This window comes from Alligator mississippiensis, chromosome 11, assembly GCF_030867095.1.
Source record: "Alligator mississippiensis isolate rAllMis1 chromosome 11, rAllMis1, whole genome shotgun sequence".
Taxonomy (NCBI): Eukaryota; Metazoa; Chordata; order Crocodylia; family Alligatoridae; genus Alligator; species Alligator mississippiensis.
This window is the reverse complement of record NC_081834.1, coordinates 34,718,731-34,743,416: the sequence shown is the minus strand read 5'-3', so window position 1 is coordinate 34,743,416 and position 24,686 is coordinate 34,718,731. Positions and strand designations below refer to the sequence as shown.

At 41.6% G+C, this 24,686-nt stretch overlaps 1 protein-coding gene across 9 annotated transcripts in view; it reads right to left on the bottom strand.

Annotated features, from left to right (window-relative positions):
- The window catches only part of OTUD7A (OTU deubiquitinase 7A), a 306,759-nt gene that overhangs the window by 223,514 nt on the left and 58,559 nt on the right, over positions 1–24,686 (bottom strand). For 6 of the 9 annotated variants that reach the window (XM_059714799.1, XM_059714800.1, XM_059714795.1 and 3 more), the window contains exon 2: positions 19,009–19,163. The exons of 1 other annotated variant lie outside the window; for it this stretch is intronic. The gene's annotated coding sequence lies outside the window, so the exon portion shown is untranslated. Of the gene's footprint in view, positions 1–6,363; positions 6,438–11,204; positions 11,293–19,008; positions 19,164–24,686 lie in introns of those variants that run through there. 2 more of the 9 variants (XM_059714798.1, XM_019477806.2) reach the window with 2 other exon arrangements.

Here is a 24,686-nt window from a genome sequence, read left to right as displayed (position 1 = left end):
GTTCCTCTAGCTTGGACTTCTTAAGAATCTCTCTCAACCTGTGAACAATATTAGGGAAATATGCACTTTGCAGTAAATGGAAACTGATCTCTTAATAGCTTCCGCAGCTGCAAGTCCAGGTAAAAGAGCAGGTTTTATATCAGAAGGCTGATTTAGACTGGACATAAGGAAAAACTTCTTTATAGTACAAGTGTCCAGGGGCTGGAACAGACTCCCCCTCAGAGGTGGTGCAAGTACCTACTCTGAACTCATTCAAATGGCATTTGGATGCTTATCTTGCGGGGGTCATTTGACCCCAGCAGACTTCCTGTCTATGGCAGGGGGGCTGGACTTGATTTTGTGAGGTTCCTTCCAGCCCTTAGTGTCTGTGAATTTAGTTACTATTAAAATGCTGGGAAGACTTGTTGGTTTTGACAGATAATGGAGGGAACTAAATTCTGATGATTCTGTGCACTATGAGCAGAAGATTGCGCAGACCTTGAAAAACACAAAATATTAAAGGAACTTTAAGGTTGAAAAGTCATGCACTCAAAGCTAAAAAATACCAGTATTAAGGTTGCAAAGGCAGGTGCCTCTAAGTTGGGAAAGCCAATGATTACAAGTTCCTGTGCAATCTTAATTAAGTACATAGCTACATAAGCACTACGATGAAGTTAGAATTATACCCTTGCATGCTATTTTTTTCCCCACCAGACACTATTCAGTTCACAGTGGTTGCTTACTAATCAGCTGTTCAGTATTTTGTTAGATTATTGCTGTTAATGTGTGGCTCTGCAAGAAGACAATTATTAAATGTCCTTATAGGATTTTCTCTAGTGCTCATTGCTATAGCACTTCTTTAATATTAATCACTTTATTTTCATAGTATGCCTAGGTTAAAGGAGCAACAAGATAAGCGTAAAGAATGTCCAATAATTTAGGACCTGGAGATGTCTAGAAACTGATTTAATCAGAGTACTTCATAGATTCCAAATTCAGTTCCAACTGATTTCTGATTTTACTGTAAAATATTAAGCCTTACATGCAATGTATAGAATGTCCTTTCATAGCACCTGATGAACTGAGCTGTTGCTCATGAAAGCTTATGCATCTGATTTACACTATAAGGTGCAATTCTATCCAGACTTCTGCCTGACTAAAACAGATAAATACTAGGGCTGTGCGAAGCTTCGGTCCCCGATTCAATTTGGTGAAGGTTCGGCCCGATTTTGGTGGCTGAATCTCTGAATCTGAATCAGAGGACCCTTTAATCTCTCCAAATCGAATCGAAAAAAGATTCAACAATTCGGACATAGGCACAGCTTCAACTGTTTTATTTACATACCTCAAGGTAGCAGGTGGCTTGTGAATGCTGCAATGCTGGGGCGCATGGAGTGTCCCACAGGAGTGCAGGGGGCTCCCCAGCGCGCTCAGCAGCACACCCAGAAGTGGACCAGAAGCACTTCCAGACCACGTCCGGGTCCACTGGGGAGCACGCAGGGGGCTCTCCCCCACCCTCCCCAGCTCGGTGACTGGTGCCTCCTGGGTCTGGGTGGGAGGGCACTCAGGGTCCCCCATGGCCAACCGCCAAGCTGGGGAGGTGCAGTGGGGTGGACCCTGCGTGCTCCCTGGAAAACTCAGAAGTGGTCCAGAAGTACTTCTGATCCACTTCCAGGTTTGCCGCTGAGCACATGGAGGGGCCTCCTGCACTCATGTGGGGATGCTCCATCTGCCCCAGCATCGCAGCATTCATGAGCCGCGCTGGTACCTCGAGATATGTAGAAACACCATTTAAAGCTGTGTCTATGTCCGAATCGCTGATTCTCTAAATCAACATCAAATCTTCAGATTCAGCCAAATTGAATCAGGGACAGTGATCCAAATCAACAAATCGAATCACTGACCCCGATTCTGGCCAAATCTGAATCCAAATCGAATAGGGCTTAATTTGCACACCCCTACTAAATACCCAGGCTGTTTCAGTAAGAGAAAAGCACACCTGTTGACCATTTGTGCAAAGTCTGGTGCAACTGACTTGCCAGTATCACAGTGGACAGATGTGACAGAGGCAAGGATAGACTCTAACCAGGTGAATGCTGCCCTGGAGCACTAATCAATGGAGACCATCCTTTTTCTTCCTACAACCCCTTGCCTCGTTCACTGTATTTCTGTAACCACAAGGCAAGGGTCCTAACAGCAGTAACATCCTTCAGTGCATAACACTGATCAATCCCCAGAGAAGGATCACTGAAGTCAGTGAATGAGCAACAATTTATGCCAGGTGATAATCAGCTGAATATCACTAATGTTATTTCATAAATGTATTGCTACCTGGTTGTCTACTATGGGGTTCTTCTATTATAACTTTCCTCATGTTGGGTCAAGTCTATTATTATGTAGTAAAATGGAAAGTGTTCATACAAGTAAAAGGGCTAAACTCAAATCAGCAAGGCCAGTGATTGATCACATGCTGCATGTTTAATAATGCAGCAATTTGGATGGCTTTACTGATTTATTTAGAATACAGACTTTTAGAAGCATACATAAACATTCATTTAAGGAGTATCACAACATCATCCATCAGCTTTATGTTGCCAATGGCAATGGCATGCTGTTAGCTTGTTAATAATTTTAGTTCCTTTGGTTCACTACACTCAATTGTCATCAACTAGAGAGCAAATTAAATTCTTGTTTTCTTTTTGAGGATGTTAGGCTCAGCAGTGCCAAACTACTAAAATGACAGAGATTAAATTTGATGGTGGTTTGGGTGGGGATGGAGGGTTGTTTACAGTTACCCCTTGGACTGGGGCAGAAAAGGACCCATGTTCTGGTTTCTAGCAATTTTACCTTTCTGGCCATGCTCTTACAAGCTCCAGCATCTTGCCCTTTAGAGCTGATTTTGGTTTAGTAGAATCTCTGGTTATTGCATGCCTGGAAAAAAAGAAGCAATGACCAGACCACTGATCTCAACATGTTTGACTGGACAAAGAGTCATTCTGGTAGTTCACTCGCCGCTGCACAGTTTGGCCCTTGCAGATCTGTCAGTTCCACTGTTCTAGTGAAAGAAAGCAAAGCCTTCTCTGTGGCGCTAACTGCCACTGAGGTTGTTATAATCACTTCACTGTGTCACTCTTGAGGTCAGAGCTCCTTTCCCTTTGAGAACACTAGCAAATAGCTTACCAGACATGAACCAGTCAGAGCTCAATGCTATTTAAAATTAAGCAAAAGAAACACTTATTAGCAATTAAAAAAAGAGGGATGGGGGAAAAATGTTAACATATGGATACATTAACCTAGATGCTATATAAGGCTTCTAAAGGATAACATGATAAACCCAAATTTATAGGTTTTATGATGACAGTTGCTATGCCACTAGAGATCTGTATGGCATGTGACAGCTTGTCAGTGATGCAGGCCCTGCAGTAATTGCTTCAGAGAAAATAGGGCCACATGCCTAAAATTCAGTTCAGACATGGGTTGATTGTCCTATGGTTTGAAGGTGATATGAATTTTAACATACCTTGTAGCTCAATTGCATGCTCCATGTCAGTATTAGCATATATAACTAATTGAATATTCTATCCAAGCATTCTTAGGGGTTTGTTATTAAAGAGTATTAAAAGCATTTTTTGCTTTATGAATTGATTACCAATAGTTTTCCCATTATTCAATATTCACTGTTTAAACTTTGTTAGGTGCTTATGACTGATCAACTGAGTCATGTCATTGTTTCTTGATTAAACAGACATTGTATTTGAGTGCTTTATCTAGTTGTGTGTTAAAATGCAATAGGGCTTAAATTCAACAAGGAGACTATTCAACACACATTTTGCTGTTAAAGTTTATTTTATGATATTCAGCCCACATTTCACTTCTAATTGGTCCTAGCTAGCATCTCTTGTGCTGTAAACACTTCTTTATTTTACACAACTCAAACTATTAATCACTATAGCAAATCTTTCAAATATTTAAATTCGGTCATTTTTATGGTTTAAATGGCTGCTATCATAAGGGACCTGCTTGAATGTCAAAGAAGAGTTTGACCAGATAATTACTATTCACTACCACTCTAAGATCTTTGTTCAACTTTCTGGGTTGTAAAAGTACTAAAACTGAGTTTAGATTTTACTGTAGAATATTAAGCTTTATATGCAATTTATTTACCTACACTGTGTAAATTAGAGGTGCACTGATACATCGGTCCAATATTGGATTGGCACCGATATAAAGAAAATGGACTACACTAGAAACTGGCCTGATGTGGCCAGTGATATTTGGCCAATAAATACTTGTGTGCGCGCGCAGCTGCAGCGCAGCACACAGGCAGTGAGGAGCACAGCCTGACATCTTGGAGAGCTTATAAGTGTGTTGTGGTGGAAGGGGAGGGGGGAGAGAAGGGGTGTGGGGGAGCAGATCAACGCCCCTCTGTGGTGAGGGGGGGGAGTGGGGCTGGGACAGGCACTGCCCAGCCAGGGCAAGGCATGGGACGGAGCCATGGCTCATTCGAGGGGAATGAGAGCAGCTCCTGCTGCTGCGTGTACCCCAGGAGGGCACAGAGGGGGCATATGCCCCCAGATCTGTGTGGGTGGGGCAGGGTAGGCTGCAGCTGCAGGCTGGGGCTGTGCCCAGGGTAGGCAGCAGCAGCACTGGGAGGGGGAGTATTGAGGGGCTGCAGCCACCCCAAATTTCACTGTAGCCACCTGCATAGGCCCTCTCTCAGTGCCACCACTGCCCACCCTGAGGGCAGCCTGGTCAGTAGTAAATTTGACCTTGTTCTTATCAGTCCCTATTCTCAATTACTCGCTAGAGCAGTGATTCTTAGCCATGGTGCTGTTGCACCCAGGGGTACCATGAAATCCTTTTAAAGGTACCACACAATATTAGTGCTGTTAGGGAAACACAACACTATTCACAAGGTAAAACAAGAGATTTAAAAAAGGAATCCGTAATGTCAAAACATTCTGACCTGCTGTGTTTTGAGTTCTCTGCAACAGAAGAATTGCTCTATTATTTTTCCATAGTCACAAAAAAAAGGAAGTGAAAGTTAAGAGCTGGCATTTTCCAAAAGGTGCCTTAGGTCTAAAGATGTTGAAATCCACTACTGGGATAGAGGAAAAGCTGATAGGAAGGGACCTAAGATAGCTAGATATAAGTGAAGTTATATTCTAGAGTGATCTGCAAAAACAGTACAAAAGTCTGGCATTCAAGTAAAATAAATTACACCATTTTCAAATGGAAAAAATAAATATCCTTGTGAAATGAACTAATGAAACATCTCTAGGAAGTTCTTATAAAAAGAAGTTATGCCTTCATTAATTACAGCTGTGATACTTTATAGCACAGACAAAGCGTCAAAAAATTATTTATTAAAACTGCTTTTAGGGTTTTTGTGCGATGATAGCAAGAAATGATTACATACTAGTGGTGTCACATTATGATATAGTCTCATATTTAACTGCAGTACCACTATTTAAATCTAGATTTATAGTTTTACCCTTGAAGGTACAGTTTGAGTCATATAAAAATAGTGATGCCTCTTACAGATGTTCAGGTAAAATAGCTGCATCTCCCTGTTTACTTAATCTTCAGTATTAAGTAATGTTTGCATCCTACCACACAAAATCAAAATCTTTGAAAACTTTTTATTCAGAATTACTCCATTATGAGGTTCCACTGTAACACTGTGAACTAAGGGGTGGGGGTATCCAACTTCCTATGACAAGAGGGGTTTCTTTATGCACTAGTCTGTATCAGGATGCAAGTTTGTCAAAGTCGCTCACTAAAGCAGTCAATAAACCCATGCATAATCAGGCAGTTTTGTACATGAACACAGAGTGGCTAGGTCAGTGAAAGCTGTAGCACACTTCTTTTCACTGTCACTGAGCTGTGTTCCCTTGAGGTGGTATCTTATAGTCTTGTCTGAAGCTTATCTGAAGTTGTGGCCAGCTAAATCTGATCCTTACATCTATTTTCACTGACTCTTACCATTTGCAATTTATAAAAATGATATTTCATACAATTGGAAGTTATCATAGAAAAATAATTAATTGGTTTGGCTGGGCTACAGGCAAAACCACCCTCCCACAATGGAAAGTGTTCTCCTTAATCTAAAAACCATTACAGCAACACATGCCTCTTCACCACTGGGGCTGGTAACTTGTCCAACCCCCCAGCTTAAAGCCCCACTGATGTCAGACTAAATTCCTGAGCTTACCAATTAAATCCTTAGTACATTCAGCTCTTACTTGTAAAAGTGTAAATAAAATAGTTAAAATTTAGACAAGGATCTACTAGTATGGACTGCTCAGTTAGAACATACTCTTCATGCCACCCTCAATGCACACACCCCTGCATCACTCCACCCACCTGCATGTGGATACGTACCTTGATGAAGAGCGTGAGAGAGCGCATGAGAAAGATTGTATGTGCACCAACTCCTTCCACACAGACACCAGGTCTAGCAGCTCTGCAAAACATGCAAGCATGTTTTGCATGAACAATCACATTTCCACTCTTTTGTCCTAGCATTTTGGAAAAGGATTTAGAGTCAGAACATGAGTGGGGGGGGGGGGGGGGGGGGGGAGGGGAAGGAATTTCAGTAAGACTTCATGTGTTCTTATCCCCACTGTTAACTATTCTGATAGAGAATCAATTAACAGTGCCTGTTTCATAGTTGGTAGGGTCGGAAGGGACCTGAGCAGATCATCAAGTCCGACCCCCTGCCACAGGCAGGAAAGAATGCTGGAGTCAAACGACCCCGGCGAGGTGATTATCTAGCCTCCTTTTGAAGACCCCCAGGGTAGGTGCGAGCACCACTTCCCTTGGAAGTTGGTTCCAGATCCTAGCTGCCCTGACTGTGAAGTAGTGCTTCCTGATATCTAGCCTGAATCTACTCTTGGTCAACTTATGGCCGATGTTCTTTGTTACTCCCGGTAGTGCTCTGGGGAACAGGGACTCCCCCATAGCCTGCTGGTACCCCTTGGCCAGTTTGTAGACAGCCACCAGATCCCCTCTCAGCCTTCTCTTGTGGAGGGTGAACAGGTTCAGGTCCCGTATCCTCTACTTGTAGGGCCTGCCTTGCTGCCCCCAATCATGCGGGTGGCCCTCCTCTGGACCCTCTTGATGCTGTCCATATCCCTCTTGAAGTGTGGCGCCCAGAACTGGATGCAGTACTCCAACTGTGGCCTGACCAGTGTCGCATAGAGGGGGAGGAGGTGCGGTTAGCCTTCCTGACCGCGTCGCCACACTATCGGCCCATGTTCATTTTGGAATCAATAATGACTCCAAGATCCTTTTCTGTCTCTGTGCTGACAAGAAGGGAGTTCCCCAGCCTGTAGGTCTGGTGCTGGTTCTTCCTCCCCAGGTGCAGCACCTTGCACTTGTCAGTATTGTATCCCATCCTGTTCTCATCCACCCACCCCTGTAACCTGTCCAGATCTAATTGCATTCTGTCCCTCTCCTCTAGCGTGCCCACTTCTTCCCACATCTTAGTGTCATCTGCGAATTTGAACAAGGTGCTTTTTACCCCCTTGTCCAAGTTGCTGATGAAAATGTTGAACAGTGCAGGCCAGAGGAACAAGCCCTGGGGGACCCCACTGCCCACATCCCTCCAGGTTGAAAAAGACCCATCCACCACCACTCTCTGGGTGTGGCCCTCCAGCCAATTTGCGACCCATCTGACCGTGTAGGCATTGACACCACAGTCACCTAATTTCTTAATGAGAATGGGGTGAGAGATAGTGTCAAAGGCCTTCCTTAAGTCCAGGAAGACCATGTCCACTGCGACATCTGCATCCAAGGATTTTGTGACCTGGTCATAGAAGGCCACCAGATTGGTCTGACAGGACCTGCCTCGAATGAACCCATGTTGGTTGCCTCTAAGCATGATCTCCCCTGCTGGCCCCCTGCAGATGTGCTCCTAGATAATTTTCACAAAGAGCTTCCCCAAGACCAAGGTAAGACTAACAGGCCTGTAGTTTCCTAGTTCCTCTTTCCTCTCTTTCTTGAAAATGGGGACCACAATGGCCCTTTTCCAGTCCTCTGGCACCATGCCAGAGCACCATGAGTGCTCGTAAAGCTGTGCCAGGGGTCCCGCAATGACCTTTGCTAATTCCCTCAGCACTCGGGTGAAAATAGGCAGGACCTGCCGGTCTGAATACGTCTAGACCCACCAGAAGTTCCCTGACTAGGTCCTCACTGACCCTGGGCCTGTCGGGGATTGAACTGAGCCTGTTTATAGGCTCAGTACAATATTACAAAAATCAAAGTGCAATACCATCACCTTCTACCAGGAATGAGAACATACTTAAATACTGACATCTCCACACGACACCTTATTTGAACCTGGAAGGCCAGATGAAATACATTAACCTTGCAGTCTGCCCTGACAGGGGGCAAAGCCAGGCTATTTCAGAATGGAATGGAGAATATCTTATGGAGAACATCCTGCCAAGTGGAACATGCTGTATTCTAGTAGGCATTTCACAGTTCATATAACATACACAAAGACTAGCACATAAGCGCTTTTCATTAGGAAGTTCATTATATTGCTCTATATACTCTGCACAGATAGGACAATTCTGTCTCCTTGTCCACAGCCAAAACCATCTTCCTTAGAAGGGAAGTAGGGACACAGCCAAGAAAGTGGCAAAATTTGGGAAGACTGTATAAGGGTTTGCTTGCAGCCCCCCGCTCCCCATCCCCACTCATAGCTCACAGAATGAATCTTGAGGAGACAGGAATAAAGAAGAGATGAAACAACAGAGTAGCCAGAGAATCCTTAAAAGAAAGTGAGTTCAGGACTAACTGTGATATCAGGGTCAGTTGTAGTGGCCTTGGAGTGACGGCAGCCTGAGCAAGTAATCTTCCTATGCAGTATAACTGCTTTTGCTCTAAGCAAGGTGACTCAGGGTTGACATAGAAAAAAATTATCCTACACAGGCTTTCACCAGAAGATTGCAAGGCTCTTTGCTGCTAATTAAGCCTCCAAATACACACTATTACATCCATTTCTAATGTGAATAAATTGAGATTCAGATGATAAACCTGATTGTCTAAGGCAGGGCCGTCCAACTTCTAAGTCCCTCATGCCCACGTCGCCTGGGAACTGCATGCAGAGTGGGGCCCAGTTGCTTGTGCCTAGGCATGCATCAATCTGTGTGTGCAACTATGTATGTATGTATGTATGTATGCATGCATGCATGTATGTATGTATATGAAAATGTAGTTTATTTGGCCTTATATTTCAGCCTTGTTTATAGATTCATACTTACAATTCTTTGTAATCAAGAGCTACTTTACTCTACTTCTATGGTACATCAGAAGTGGCTTGAAGATAAGCGGAGAAGTTTCCACTTGTCTTGCATGTGTTTATTTTATTTATACTGCAATTTTTACACAATAAGCAGCTACTGATTTTTTTGCCCATATTCTCAATCACATTGTCTTCATAGTTTCTCATAGGCTAAGAATAGCATGAATTTTAATCAATTGTTAAAACAGATCTGGTGCTACATGAAAACTATACACTTGTGTTCAAACATTATCCAACATGCCACAAGAGAGCTCAGAGAACAGGATAATGTCTTTCGTAAAGTCCTAAATAGTACAGAAGGATTAAGAGCACAGCACAACCAGTTAATCATATGACACTTGTTTAAAAAAAAAAAAAAGTTAAGATTCAGGCAACTATAAAAAACAAAATTCAAAAACTGGAGTAATATAAAATGATTGCATGAGATTGGAGGTATTACATATTTACAAAGGAAATAAACAATAATTCTTATAATTTCTCATCAAATCAACTATCAATATCATGTTTGTGTGTTAACACTCAAACAATCTGGCTAGAGACATTGGCTTACTGGCTGGTCAATATATATTACCTGGAACTGCCTTCATCTTTTTATAATATAATAAAATAAGAAATAAAGTGTATCTAGATTATGTTTGGTCTACTTAATATACCTGTAATACTGGTGTGGCCCCTATGTATTCTTTTATACTTTCTCACACTAAGATTAACTTTATTTAATAAAGTTCCCACTTCCCCCTCCATTAATTCCCCAGAACAATTTCCCTCCCATTTGGATCCCCAAGCGATTCTTATTTTTTACACCTTTTATCCATTTCCTAAAGTGTGGCTATTCACCCTCAGATGGAAAAGAATGTTTAATCCCTTCATGCCCAAGTTCTGAACGCCTTCTTGGGAGTTTCCTGACTTCCACCCTTGGGGAGTCATGGCACTATATTATAGTTCTTTAAATATTGCTTTCTAGAGGGAGCTGCGCAGAGCCATATTTCAATCTCTTCTCATGGTACACTGTATTTTAAGGGTATAAAGAGCTAGGGCTATTTAGTCTGGAGAAGAGAAAACTGCAGGGGGATTTGATAACAGTGTTCAAATACCTGAAGGGCAATTACAGAGAAGATGGAGATGGGCTTTCCTCTATGGCTGTAGGGCACAGAAGGACCAATGGCCACAAATGGCAGCAGTGGAAATTCAGGATGGAGATTAGAAGGAAATGTCTGAATATAAGGGTGGTGAAACTACTGTTTCATCTCCAGCCTTCACTGGAACAGGCTATCTAGAAAAGTTGTGGAAACCCCATCCCTGGGAACTTTCAGGAGTGGGTTGGACAGACACTACTACTATAAGGGGCACTTGGCTGGGATGGTTTAGTCAGGGGTGATCCTGCCTTGAGGAAGGGGCTGGACTAGATGACCTTGTAAGGTCCCTTTCAGGCCCACTTTTCTATGATCCTATTCTTACTTCTTCACACTTATTGGAAGGGAAATGGGATTTTATTTATTTATGTATTTATTTTGACTAAGCTGTCCGACTCCAACTATTAGCTCATTAAAAGCTCATTTTGGAGCCCTGCTTTTGTTAAATGATTAAGTCCCAGGGGAAAAAATGTTCAGGCATTTCTACACACAAAAAGAATCGAGACATTTAATTCCAGTATGAATCTGTTTTCCTCTGTAAGGCAATTATATAATCTCCTTATCCAGTTTCATATGTATGCATTTCTTTCCGTTTATATTGGAAAAACGGAAATAAAAACTACATCCTAACATCAATTAAAAGTTAGCCGTATACTCAGGTGGCAATCTGTGAGAAGATATTTTGAAAGAACTATGAAGTATAACTGAACATTGTACCAGTGGTTTGAGCTACGATGCCAATTAACTCTTCTTGTCAAAGTATCAAAGACATATTTTACCATAAAGCTGTAGGGAAGACATTTCATTCCAAGCGTGTTGCTTCAGTCTCTTCCCTCAAGTCACCGCCACTACAGGCATATGATGTTCTTTGAAGAGAATAGAGAATCAGAAAATACATCAAAGATGTCAACATAATTTTCACTAGATTTAGCAGATGAGGTTCTGATAAGTAACTCTTCTCAACTCTTTATCCCATCTCAAGTCTAAAGGCTTACCCACATGTGTAAGTTTACTCACTTGAGTAGTTTTGACTTTTTTTAGGATTGTTCACAAAAAGTTGTCTGTGTGCTTAAGTGTTCATGGGATCAGGTTTGTGTAAAACCCTAACCTTTGTGAGCTCAGTGAGCTTTTTACTACAACAGTTTGAGTTACCACACTGGAGAGAAGAATGTTAAAATAATCAATTTTTGTCCATGGGCTTTTCTTCATTGTATTCAAAATAGGATGCTATTTCCAAATGACAAGAAAATTATCTGTCAGATGGTCTAACAAGTGTCAATTCATGTGAAAATACACTATGAATTCACATATTTACTTTAACAAGTATACAATACCCGCATAATCATCCAAAAAGTACAGATCTCTATTTTTTTTTCCTTTTTTCTGACATTTATATGGTTGTGCCATCTGAGGAAGTACCAATTTTTATGTTACTTGACTTAATCAAAATTTCTCAAACTCAACTCTCACTAAGATGTTGCATTACCACTATATACTGCTTTATTCCTTGCACAATTCACAATCATCTACTACCACTTAACTCCATCTGGCAAAGGAAAAATCATTTTTATTTTGTTTTTGAAGTAGCAGCAACCAAAGTATTGTCTGTTGTCATACAACTTTACATATAACTATAAACATTCAGAAACATATTTTTCTTAATAATTAATTACATTGCTCTTAAATATGAAATAGTTAAATAATTATGATACTGACGGAGGAACTGAAGCATGGAAACATGAGGCACACTATTCCTGACCTCTGACCTTCAAGTTATCAAAATGATTAATGAGAAGTTCATGGACATACATGCACAAACATACACGCACTTTAAGCGATAAGAGACATAAAACCTATTGTTACAGAGTTGCATACATGTTAAAAGAGTAAAGCAATCACCCTTTTTGTTGTTGTTAAAACTCAAGGAGCGCTATTTTAAGAGAATATAAAATAAAAATAATGGAAATTATTCTCTTGGTCTGGTTACACTTCCTAGGTTATAAATTGACCTGAAATAATATGAAAAATGTAAATGTTTCGTTTCCAGGCTTCATTCCAATATTTAATCCAATTCCCACAAACAGCTCAAATTTAAAAAAATAATAAAATCAAATACAAGTTTAAAAGAGGACCCACGAGGAAGCTTTAAGCAAACAAACAAAGGATCTTAAGTACAGAGCCCTTCCCCAAGCAGCCTGCAACACAAACCCCACTAATAAAGAGTACAATACCATACAGCGCAGCGACTGATTTGAAGCATGATGGGATCTTTCTAAATGACCACAGGATGTGAAGATGGAGTGATAGTTTCACAGCATAAAGCAACTTCTCTTATTGATTCATCTATTTCCTCTAAAGTCCTGTTTTCCTTAGAATCCTACTTTGCTAAATGAAGTAGTGTTCCAAATGGTCACTCTCCCAATAATGAACAAAAATACACTTGGCAGTATGCAAGAGTTCCCTGTCAACACGGAGACTGCTGTGTTGTTTTAAATGATCACAGAAGCTTTGTTCTTCCTCAGAACAGCTCCTTAGAAATCAGTACTGAGATTCAGAAAACAGTGGTATGGGGGGCTGGTTATCTCAGCATTATCTGTTTGAAATATGTGCTATGAATTCAACTGACTGCAATAGCCAACTACTTGGTTTACCAGTCCATCTGTGCATCTCAGTAGCAGCATCTTGGGGGTGGCAGGGTAAGTGGGTGGGTAAAGAGATGGAACGCGTCAGAGACTGAAATATGCAGAAGCTGGCTTATCACTTCCATGTCGTGAAATGCCAGTAGAGCAAATCTGACCTCTGGAGAAGACGGAACAATTAAGGAAAGGAACTGCAAACAGGAAAAATTCTCTGCATGATTTATTAACGAAAGAAGTGAATATTTTGCAACATACAACCATTCTGTGGAAACGAAGGGCTATAAAAGGGGCCTTTTATAATAATTACTCAAAATCTGCTTAATATCTGCAGACAAAAAAAAAAAAAAAAAATTAACCATCCTCTCTGTTTTTTCTCAGATGCTCTAAGTGGAAAATGCAATGATTATATGATGAGCTGTCACTCAGCTACAGCCCACTCAGTTTGATTACCGCTCAGCACAGCTGCTTTAACATTCAGTAAGCTCAGCTTCCTTTTATATGTATTAAATTCAATCAGACAGACATTTTCAAATGTACCTTATCATGTAGGACAGTCCCTGCCCTCACTGGCCCACACTGATTTCGTCTCTCCCTGCTTTACTGTAACTTCAGATTGAATTATGAAAGAGAATGGGAACCCTATTTCCATATCGTTTGGATTCCTGTACTACGTACATTTTTGCTTTGCCCTTCATTTTGATCTATTTAACACTGAGGTGGCGTAGTATAGCACTACATATTACACACTGTAAGTGACTGTACTGTGCTCGCAACAGGAAAAATGATCACTTCTTCCTATATGATTTCAGCAAATAGATGAGAGAGGTTAAGATGAGAGAGGTTAAGACAAAAATGGTATTTCTCCCCTGTGTTTCTAAACCAAGGGATGACCTGGTTACAAATATGCTGTATAGGGATATGGTAACATATCGATAAGTAGCTATGTCCTACCAAAGGACACTGTTCAATTTAAGCACCACTACATAGGGGGTGTTGCTGCTGCAGGGGAAGGGCTCTGAGGTCTGTGTACCTGAAGAAGTGCTGGATGGGGCAGGCTGCACTGCAGATGCTGGCTGCAGCTGTCAAGAGGCTGGGGGGGAGGGCCACACTGCAATCCTGGCATACCCCCTCACCCCCAACCCCAGTGAACAAGTTGTAGGGGGGCCCTCGCAGCTGCTACTGATAGTCAGTAGCTGGCGAGGGGGTGGTGTTGTGGAGAGAGGCTACTCTGGCAGCCTCCTGGGAGGCATGCAGGAGCGCCCCAGCAGCCACTGCAGGTGGGCTACGAGCCCCCACACTGAACAGTGAGCGTCTGTTCGGTTGGCTCCCGCTCTAACTTATCCCAGAGGCAAATGTGATAAAATAGAGCGCTTCCACCAGGAGCTTCTTGAACATCTGTACTTAGCCATGATTTCGGCTCTGCGATAACTCCTGCATATTTGGTTCAAATAAATATGATTTCAAGTGATCCCACAGCCCATGCTGAAAAAATGTTAAAATTTGGTCAACTCCGATTGGTAAGGACCTACCTAATTTGTGCCGCCCCCCACACCCAGTTTCATGGGCAGAATGCAGGCCCAGGCAGCCATTTCACATATGGAGCATAGCGCCCCCTCCCCACACCTATAATTGGCCAAGGGGGTGGCCCTGCCCCTCACTGCTGTGGGGGCTGCCTGTCAAGTGGCCCAATCTCTTGCTGCTGATTGGCTGTGGGTACTGCCTGTCATGTGGCCCTGCCCCTCGCCACTGATTGGTGGAGAGGGATACATGACAAGCCAATCAGCAGCCAACTGGCACCCACAGCCAATCAGCAGTGAGGGGCAGGGGCAGCAGCCATCTTGCCAGCAGCCCTTTGAGCGGGCAGGTCTCCCCTCCTCACTTCCTTGCCCCAGGGAGCTGCTGCAGCACTCAGTAAAGTGGGTTTTTTCCTGCAGATTCCACAGATATCGCCCAGACTTCACAGAATCCACAAAAAATCACCAATTCATTAGGCCCCTACTGATTGAACTTGTTTGTTTGGAAACTACCAAGGAGCTGGCTGGTGAGTATTTCAGAACACACTGTGACCTACCCCCTTGGAATCAGTTCAACTCACCCAAATGAAATGCAAGAGACATGAAAGTTTTCAGTTATCTAGGCAGGGTAGGAAAAATAAGGCAAACAGAAGCACTTAACAGTCCACAGTGGCACGAAAAACCACTTGTCAGTCCACAGACTAACCACAGCTGCTGGCTTGCAAAAGCGGATAGAGTTAGACATTTTTTCACAGCTCCAGTTCACATGAGTCATGTGGAGGGTACCTTATGATTCTTGATCCAGACTAAAAAAAAAAAAAAAAATCTGTTGTAGTTCTTATTAATGTTTTCACCAGGGTCACAATTTCACAGTTCTGAGAGTTTCCTGTTCCATACCATCCAGAATCTTATCCTTCCTTCCAGTATGCCTGCTGATGTAGTCAGCAAGTATTGTCAGCAGTGTTTCCTCCTGTTAGTTCTACCTGAACTAATTTAATCTTGGTGAGTAAAAGAAAGTACTTCTGCCATAATGGGATTGTATATAGCAAACCCTAGAATACTAAACATGATGATTACATTTACTCACAGTGTGAATATGGGTTTTACCCAGAATACCTTGCTATAACTGACATCCCAAAACAGAAAAAATAGTTCAGTAATCATGGTTCTTTGGGTGAATATGGTATCTTTTATTAGACCAACCTAAATAGTTGGAAAAAAATTCTATAGCAAGCTTTTGTGTTTAAAAACCCTTTGTCAGGCTGAGGAAGTTTCTGCAGTTGACGTGTGCTCTTCCTGGAAACAGAACATAAGTTGGGTGCATGCGCACCCCACACAACCCAGCCCTCTGAGGTACAACTAGGCCACCAATTTTCAATTTTCAGGTGGCAGATGAGATCTATGCATGCCTCTTGGGCAGCTCCCAGGGTGATGGAGAGCAGGTGTTAAATGCTCAGGGTCCCCAAGATCATCATCAGCCATGTCACTGCCCCCAGTCCTCATGGGGGCCTGGCCTCCCTGCTCTTGCCCTGGTTCATGAGGCCCTATGGGGGTAGCTAGACGGCTGGAAGGAACACTCCAACTATAGACTGGGCTTGACACTGCAAGCATATGCAACACAGGCATGGGAAAGAACGTAACCAGATTTATGGTCATTCAGTATAGCCCAGACTGATAAGCCCCTAACAACAGTAGGGGTTACTGGTCCCGGCACTTCTGCTTCATTCCAGGTCAGCGGCATAGTGTGGTGGGGGGAAAAGATGAGAACCACAAGGTCAGTGGGGAGCATCAATAAATTGGTATAATCAGTCTTCCATGTGGACAGTCATTGAGCCAAGAGCACACTGAATATCAGAGTAGGCAATTATATCCTTCCCCTTGAGCATACCCCAACTATACCACATCAGAGGTCAGCAATGAAGTCTCTGCACAGGTAGCTACCTTAAGCCATTTCAGCAGCATGACAGTGTGCCAACTTCAAGTACTCAGAACCACCACACTTACAATGGTATATGCCCCAGAAGAATACTGTGCTCCTACACAGTCTAAAGACTGTCAAACTAAAAAACCCGACACTGTACTTAACAACATGCAAACACTCATGACGGGCTACATAATCCACATGCACACACACAGATCTTTTCCCTGTACCAGCAGGCTGGGTACTGTGGCCTTGTATGTTGTGTTAAATTGAGGTAAATGGAAATGAAGTGATTGCTCAGTCTAATCTGGTCAGAAATCTGTTCCTACAGTGTTTTATACCAATACCAAGAGTCCTCTATTGGGCCCAACCTTGACAGAGAAGTGTAGGTCAAGCTGAACAGACTAAGATTTGAATACGGACACTTCAAAAACAACACTGCACAAGATGAATATCGTAGACAGCCCCCTGCGTGAATGCAGTATCCAACAGACAGCACAGCACTTAATCGAAAGCTTCAATCTTTACAAATGTCCAGACAGGGTAGATGGAATCTACACACTGAGCGAGGATACCAGATTGTGGCTCATAGCAGGGTGAAGGAAATTGGGGGAGGGAGGGAAGAGGGAGTTGGAAACAGGGTTTTTGCCACCTTGCGTCACAAAGCCTGGGGACAGGGCCAACCTGGCATTCAAGCGGAGATGAGTTGTGTATAAATTGTGATGCCATTAAACCAGTAAAAAAGGGCAATTAAACCGCTTAAAAGGCCAATTTTCATCATGTGAACAAGTGCTCCTGGATTCTAATTCTGGTTCAGCAACTGGTGTGCTAAGTGACCTTAGATGGTCATCTCACTGCCCTATACTTCAGTTTCCCTATCTGTAAAATGAGATGATAGCCACCTCCTTTGAAAACGCTTTGAGATTTATAGACAAGCAGCAATATATATTAAAGAATCCTGTTCATGACAGAAAATTGGCTACAGAACTAATTCAAGTAACATTACCTTTAAAACAGTATTTGTGCACTTCTCTTTTACAAGAAATCAACTCACTGTAACCTCATGTAACTGGGCTCTGGAATATCCCCTGTTATGAAAACTTTTGTTCTTGGTTTCTCATCTCAGGAACCATCTTATCAATGTATTAAAGAGTTTCAGCTAAATGGCAACCAGATATATAAAAAGAAGTACATTCAGATAAAGGCTACTGCTGATTGACAAATATATCTCATTATTGCCTGTATCCATATACACAGTATATTAAAGATAATAGCTTTAACACTAGAAATCTCTTCTAATATTTCAAGTGCTGCTATATATTGGAGATCATGATATATGCAAGAAATAAAAAGTACTGGATTGCTAGATGGAAAGTACTATTTATTCTTTCTCTTTCACTCCCTTCCCAAGTTATTGGGAGAAATTAATAAAGAAAAAAATAGTAATGCATTAGTTTCTGCTTATTCTAACTATTTACTCCAACTACAGTTGAATTAGCTCTTTAGTCCCAGCCTTCTTAGATCAATGTGCAAGATCTAGTAAGAAACTGTGTTCTAGAACATCTTATCACTCTAATAAACGTTACCTGGTAGAAAAAAAAAATGGAAATGGCGTTCCAAATTAAGTTTGGAATACAGGTTTCTTTCTTACATTTATCAGATGATCAAGAGACAAGCTACATTTCTGATAAAATGTATAAATAGGAGAAGGAAAAGAATGTTCACAAAAGCAGATACTGACTTTAACACATCCACAACAGAACTGGCAACTGTAATCGCCAGAACTGATGTACCGCTGCCATATTTCCAGACCCACAGGAAGCCCTGCAGGCTGGATGACAGAGCACTGCAGGCTGGATCTAGGACCGCTAACATAGGTAAATTGATATTCTGATTATGAAAAGTCCTTAAAAGTAAATTACTTTAAATATCTGACATCAAAAGGAATAGTTAATACAATCTAAAGAAAGCAAGCTTCATTAACTACTCCTTTTTTATTTTATATATGTATGTATGTGTGTGTGTTGATGTCTGTAGCATTGCATGTTATATAAAACTAGACAGATAGATAACGTTTTATATAACATACAATGCTACAAACATCACCACAGTGTTCTTTGCTTACAGACATATTTTCAGTTCAATATGCAGCACCTGACACATGCACCATCCAATAACCTTAGTGAGAGTTATGTAGCTAAAGCCCAATTTCCTGAGCAACAGTGAATGTCTTTCATTTAACTTAAGCCATTCAGCTATAGTTGCTTACAGAAAATGTACAGCACCCTCATAATTTAAGAAATGGGAGGGAGAAATCACAAGTTACAGAGCTTGCTGTGCACGTTACAGAAACTAGCATGCTGATAAAACTGAAGGCTTTAATAAAGAGATTATTTTATGCAAAAAGAAGGTGTAATAATAACCCTCATTTTATTACAGTCTATAGATAATGAAGAAGCATTAAATGGGGAAAAACTCTTAAGTAGCAAATCCATAACTTGTTCAGTACCTGAACAATGGGGGGGGGGAGGCATATGTTGAATTGCAGTTACAGGAAACAGTCAGGAGTAAAGTGCCTTCCCCAAGCAGTCCATCAAGTCATTCTCTCTGGAACTTAGCAATTCTCCTTTAATCTAGGTGCCCCAAGGCTGTAGCAGAGTAATGCTATAAAAGGAGATAAATCAGATTAAAATAAAGGAGGACTCATCCATTTCTTTTGATTATATACCACATGTACTATGCCATATAGGCTAACAAGGAATACTAACAAGAAGTTGTACTGTTGCATTGCACATTTAAAAAATATAAATTTTCCTCTCATTTTCTCCAGTGCCTAAGATTAATTTGTTTTTATAAATCAGCAGAAGGTCAACAAGTATTATGGTCACATGCTGAGAGAGGGTCTAGTAAAAGATCCTGACACCTTTATATTCAAGTTTACCTCACTCCATGGTTAATCCCATTCATTATTGCTCATCTGTCATTTATCTCACAGATAATGGGTATAAAGACAGCAGAACTGCCCTATGTCTTTTACCTGATCCCCAAACCCTTGGACTGTACAGACATTCAGGGGTATTAGGGAGAGATTAAATCAGTTCAAATTTGACTGCCTGATATCAGGTAAGTCAAGGGGGCTAGCAGGGAGGGTGCACTGGCAGTCTCCCAGGGGATGTGGGGGCAGGCGCAACCCATGGGATGTTGCTGGGGTCTGGCAGAATCTGGAAGGGCTATTTTTAGCCCTTCCCTCCCTGACAAACCTACACCCCCATCCCTCCCACCCCTCTCCCCATCAGGACTTACTTGCTTAGCTTGGGCACTGCAGGTACCTGGAGAGGCTTGCTGAAAGAGAGTGCGGGAGAAGGGGAAGGGGGAAGGACTAGCTGGTCTGTGGGGGGTAAAAAATAGCCTGGTGCAGAATGCGGGGAAAGGCAGTGAAAAGTGCAAGCCTAGGGCTAAGTCTGATGGCTGACTTTTTTCTCAGCCTCAGGGCTACACTGGGAAAGTGTAAGAAGTTCCACGTACCAGTTTGACCTGAATAGAGTAAGTTTGATACTACTCAGATCCAGGTTTAAAATCGGGTTCTGCAGTTTTTAGACCAGTTGATCTGCATGGAACTTCTGTACAGTTACAGGTTTAGATGGGTTTCTGGTCACTGAGACGGGGTCTGTAAATGTAAGGTTGGCACTGGGACAAGCTAAGTTTAAATTGGGTGGCCATTTTGAACCCCATTAACCTCCCCAAATATCTGTACTTAGCCTTAGTGACATGAAATGAATAAATTCTTACTACATCATTCAAGCCTAATGCACTCAAAACCAGATGCCTAATCATGAACACTGTCTAAATAAACCAGGAATGTGACCTGTCTTTAACTGTTGTTCAAGCATGAGATTACATGACAAACTACGTATGCAAATTTTAATTACCGCGATAACATGTTGTATATGTTTTTCAGCACAGCAACAAAATGGGAATTACAATGTAACTGAGTGTCCCTGGAGTAAGCTAAAGCTAAGTCAGCTCACTGGATATCCTGTAGAAGGAAAAGATTCAATAATTTTCAGTGGTTTTAAAATACTGTAATCTAAATTAAACATACTTCTGTATGTCAGAGTAGCTTTAAGTAATTAAAAAGTCAGTTAGATCTTTAGCACATGCCAGACACAGGACAAGGGTATGCAATTGCTTTAAGGGTACATATTTAGCCTTTTCTTGTTGTCAGCATTTTGGATTTCAGTTTGTGTAACCCCTTCTCTTTACAATGTGGTCTGAAGCAGGGAGTCTGTTCCAACAGCCCTGAATTACATGAAGTTTAGAGAGAATGGTATGTGTGTTCACAAAATATTATTACTTTAATGTAAATATGACCATAACTTAATACAAGACAATAAAAATGTGTTTAGGATGATTATGAGTAATCTCATTAAACATCCAAATTAAACTTCACATAGGCATCTAGCTAAATTTCATTAACTCCCCCACCTTTAATGAAAGGAAATTACACACTGTACCTAACCATGGACACTGTGTCAGTGCAAGAGCTAAATATATGCCAACCCATATGGTTTGCAAACCCCATTAAAAGACAGTGTCCTTTTGTGGTAAAAGGAAGTGAAGGTGCATGCTCCTTGTTTACACCAGAACAGTTTGCATTGGAAACCACAATTGTTTTTGGCAAAGTTATTACAGATGAAAAAAGGATCCAGAGGGCAAACTGCCTAACACGAAGCAGAAATTCTGCCACCCCATAACAGTCAAAGCTGCTCTAGACAAGAACAGAACAGAATCTCTGCCTGCAATCCCCAACACAGTAAGAACATTAAATGAGAAGGCTATCATCAGACCACATTTATAAAAACAGATCCACTTTCAGCAGTCAGAACATAATGGGACCAGCTACTGAAGACCAATTACACAACTGGGTGGAGCCTTAAACAGTTGACCACAATGAAGAATCCAACTATTTGTGGGCCCATTAGATCAAATGGCATGTAAGAGCTCTACAATTCTGTCATTAAAAGAACTTATTGTATACAAGTAATATATACACAAGGCCTTTAACTGGCACCACCATAATACAAATACTAATTATTACCTGTTAAAATTCTAAGGGGAAAAAACATTGTCTGCAAAAAGGAGAGCAATTTGGTACAAAGGTATGGAATTAAAATGCATATTGCTCTTCTCTCCTCTATTTTCTGGCTTCATAGAACTTATCACAATGAGATGACATTGCAGAAAGAGAACATAACCTTCTCCCTGGGTCCCAGAACTCTCCTGGTCTCTGTGCGGAGTAACAGCTTTAATCCTTTAAATTCAGGAAACATTCTAATGATCAGATACTGCTTTTTAATTAAATAAAAAGGCATTTAAATACTGTATGGACCAATATACCAATCAATTCTAGTATAAGCATTGGGATGCTTTAAAAAAAAAAAAAAAAAAAACAGTGAAGGCCAACCTTTTTGACAGGCATGCCCCAAAGTAGCCCTGCATCCTTCCTACATGCCCCAGATCGTCTTCCTCTGCCCAATCTGCCGCTTTGCTTTACTAGTGCTCCCCATCTGATCTCCTACTCTGCTTTCTGCCCTATCTGCTGCTGTGTCAGCTGTACCCTCTCTAATCTAACTGTGTACCACACAAAGGCTGCCTATGCCACTTGTGACACTCATGCCACAGGTTGGACACCCTTGTTTTAAAAGAACAATACAGTAAGATTGAAGAAAGCCACAAACAGCCTAAGCAAAGCATAAGCAAAGACACCCATAGAGCAATATTTTCATGCTTTGTTGAAACTACATTGACGGCAAATGCTGTTCAATGCAAAGAACAATATTTTAGAATAGGGAATGAGAAGAGGCAAAATTCATAAACGCTGAAAAAGACTGCAGGCAAGGTTCCTTGGGTGAATCTGATATCTTTTATTAGACCAACTTAAATAGTTGGAAAACAATTTTTAAGCAAGCTTTCGGGTTCAAAAACCCTTTGTCAGGCTAAGGAAGCTTCAGCAGTTGTTCTGTGCTCTTCCTGGATGGAATGAAAAGTAAAGAAGCCAGGGGCTGGGCTGGGCTGGGCTGGGCTGGGCAGTCAGTTGTCAGGCAGGTTATAATGCAACAAAAATTCAAAGTCTATGTTTAGTCCATGATTTTTAGTATCCAGAAGGTTGATGAAGTGGAGTTCATAGGCTCGTCTCTGGGAAGTGTTGTGTAAGTTCCCTTTGAGGATCAGGACTGAGAGATTGGAGAGAGAGTGGTTTTCTTGTGAGAAATGTGCCCCCACCAGTAATTGGGTATCTCTGTCTTTGATAGATTTCCTGAAAAATCCAGCACAGACATGGCCTACAAATTTGTGTTCTGTGACAAAACATATACTTTCAGAGTACAGTACAGTATACTAGGAAGAGTACTAAAAACCTAATGAAATTGTGTTGGTCATCATTTTGCATAAGACCTGCCATACTGAAGTTTTTACAAATCCAATATGACTCTGTCAGGGAAGTTCAGCATCTTGGTTTAGGAAGAACACAAACACGTTTTAACAGAGCAAGTAATGCTACATAACAGTAGGGCAGAAAACAAAGATTAGCCAGGATTAGTGTAAAAAGGAGGGAGAGGAGAGCAAAAGGTGGCCACTGAAAGAAGCAGCTCATGTGGCCTCAGAGGGGGACATTTAAGGACAGAGATTGGCTATTTAAGAAATGGGCTTGTCCCTGAGCCAAACTGCCTGTTCCAAGAAGTACAGTCACAAAGCTGTTAAAGAGAGAACAATAGAAAGAGTGAGCTGAGAGAAACTGGAAAACTTGCTTCTACTAGCAACTCCAGTAACTGAGTGTCAGGTCCAAAGCAGTACAGGCTTAACTTCCGTTTCCTGAATATCCTGCAGTAACAGAGCAAAAGCAAAGACTTGCAAAGAGAGAGAATGGAAGAAAAGGAAAATCCTAGAGGAGTCCAGAAAGCTACAGAAATGGAAAAAGACTTTGTATAAAGAAATAATGGACTGAGGTATGGAAGGTAGGAAAGGGGGGGAAGCAGAGAGAAGAATACCAAAAATTAATTAAACTTTTCAAATACTGATAAATGTGTTATCCAAATTTCCATATCGCTATGGTAGACAATGGAAAGTTAAAGTGATGTCCTTTTGAAAAATGTTGAAAGTCCATTATTCTTAGTTCAGTCCACTTTACAGTCCTCATCTTGCGATAAACTGAGACTCTAGTTCCACAACCACAACAGTGATTTCAGCATCCAGGCCAAGATCTGCTTACTGTCATCTTGTTTTCCAGCACGTGTCTCTTCACCACTGTGAAACTACAGTGGTCATAACACCACCACATCATATTGGAAACCAGCTGAACACTACAGCTATCTCCATGCCCCCAGCTTTCATCCTAAGCACACTACTAGATCCATCATTTACAGCCAAGTTCTACATTACAACTCTGTCTACTCCGATAATACTCACTGGAATGCACAGCTTCAGTATCTAGATCAGGGATTCCTATACTTACAGTACAATCCCAAACTTCAGCCACTCAAATCAGAACCAGACTCAGACCCCAATTTGACCTACTACAATACCAAAACTGTGATGGAGACAACAGAATCCCTTTTGCTTTCATTTACAACCTACTGCTTGAACAAAACACCTTGGATACATCACTGATAACCTCTATGTCTCCTGAAAAAAGACAACCATATAAAAGACAGCCTGGGGACTCAAGCCTATCCTGGCATTCAGGCAGCCCTGCCAAGCCTCAAACAATGTCTCTCCAGCAACGGACTACCTAACTCCTATCGTCACTGAGGCATCAAGCCTTGCAACAGACCCAGATGCCACCTATGCCACTTCATTAACATTGTGACAGGATCTACAGGGGGGAGAGGGGGTCCCTCCACTCTGCTATAGTCACTCCTGCTGCCACCACCTGCTTGGAGACGTCCCAGTCCTGCCCACCTGCTACTCCTTGTTGGAAAAAGAGTTAGTCTGGGAGGTGTCTTACCCCTCCTCAAAGCAGAAGTAGTGGGGAGGAATCATAAGGCAAGGTGTTTTATAACCCACTGAGGGACACAGGAGTCAACTGCTTTGTTTATCTCTGGCAGACAAGGTTCTATGGGTAAAGAGGATATCTTTCATTAGACCAACTCAAATAGTTGGAAAAAAAAATCTTCTTTGCAAGCTTTCAGG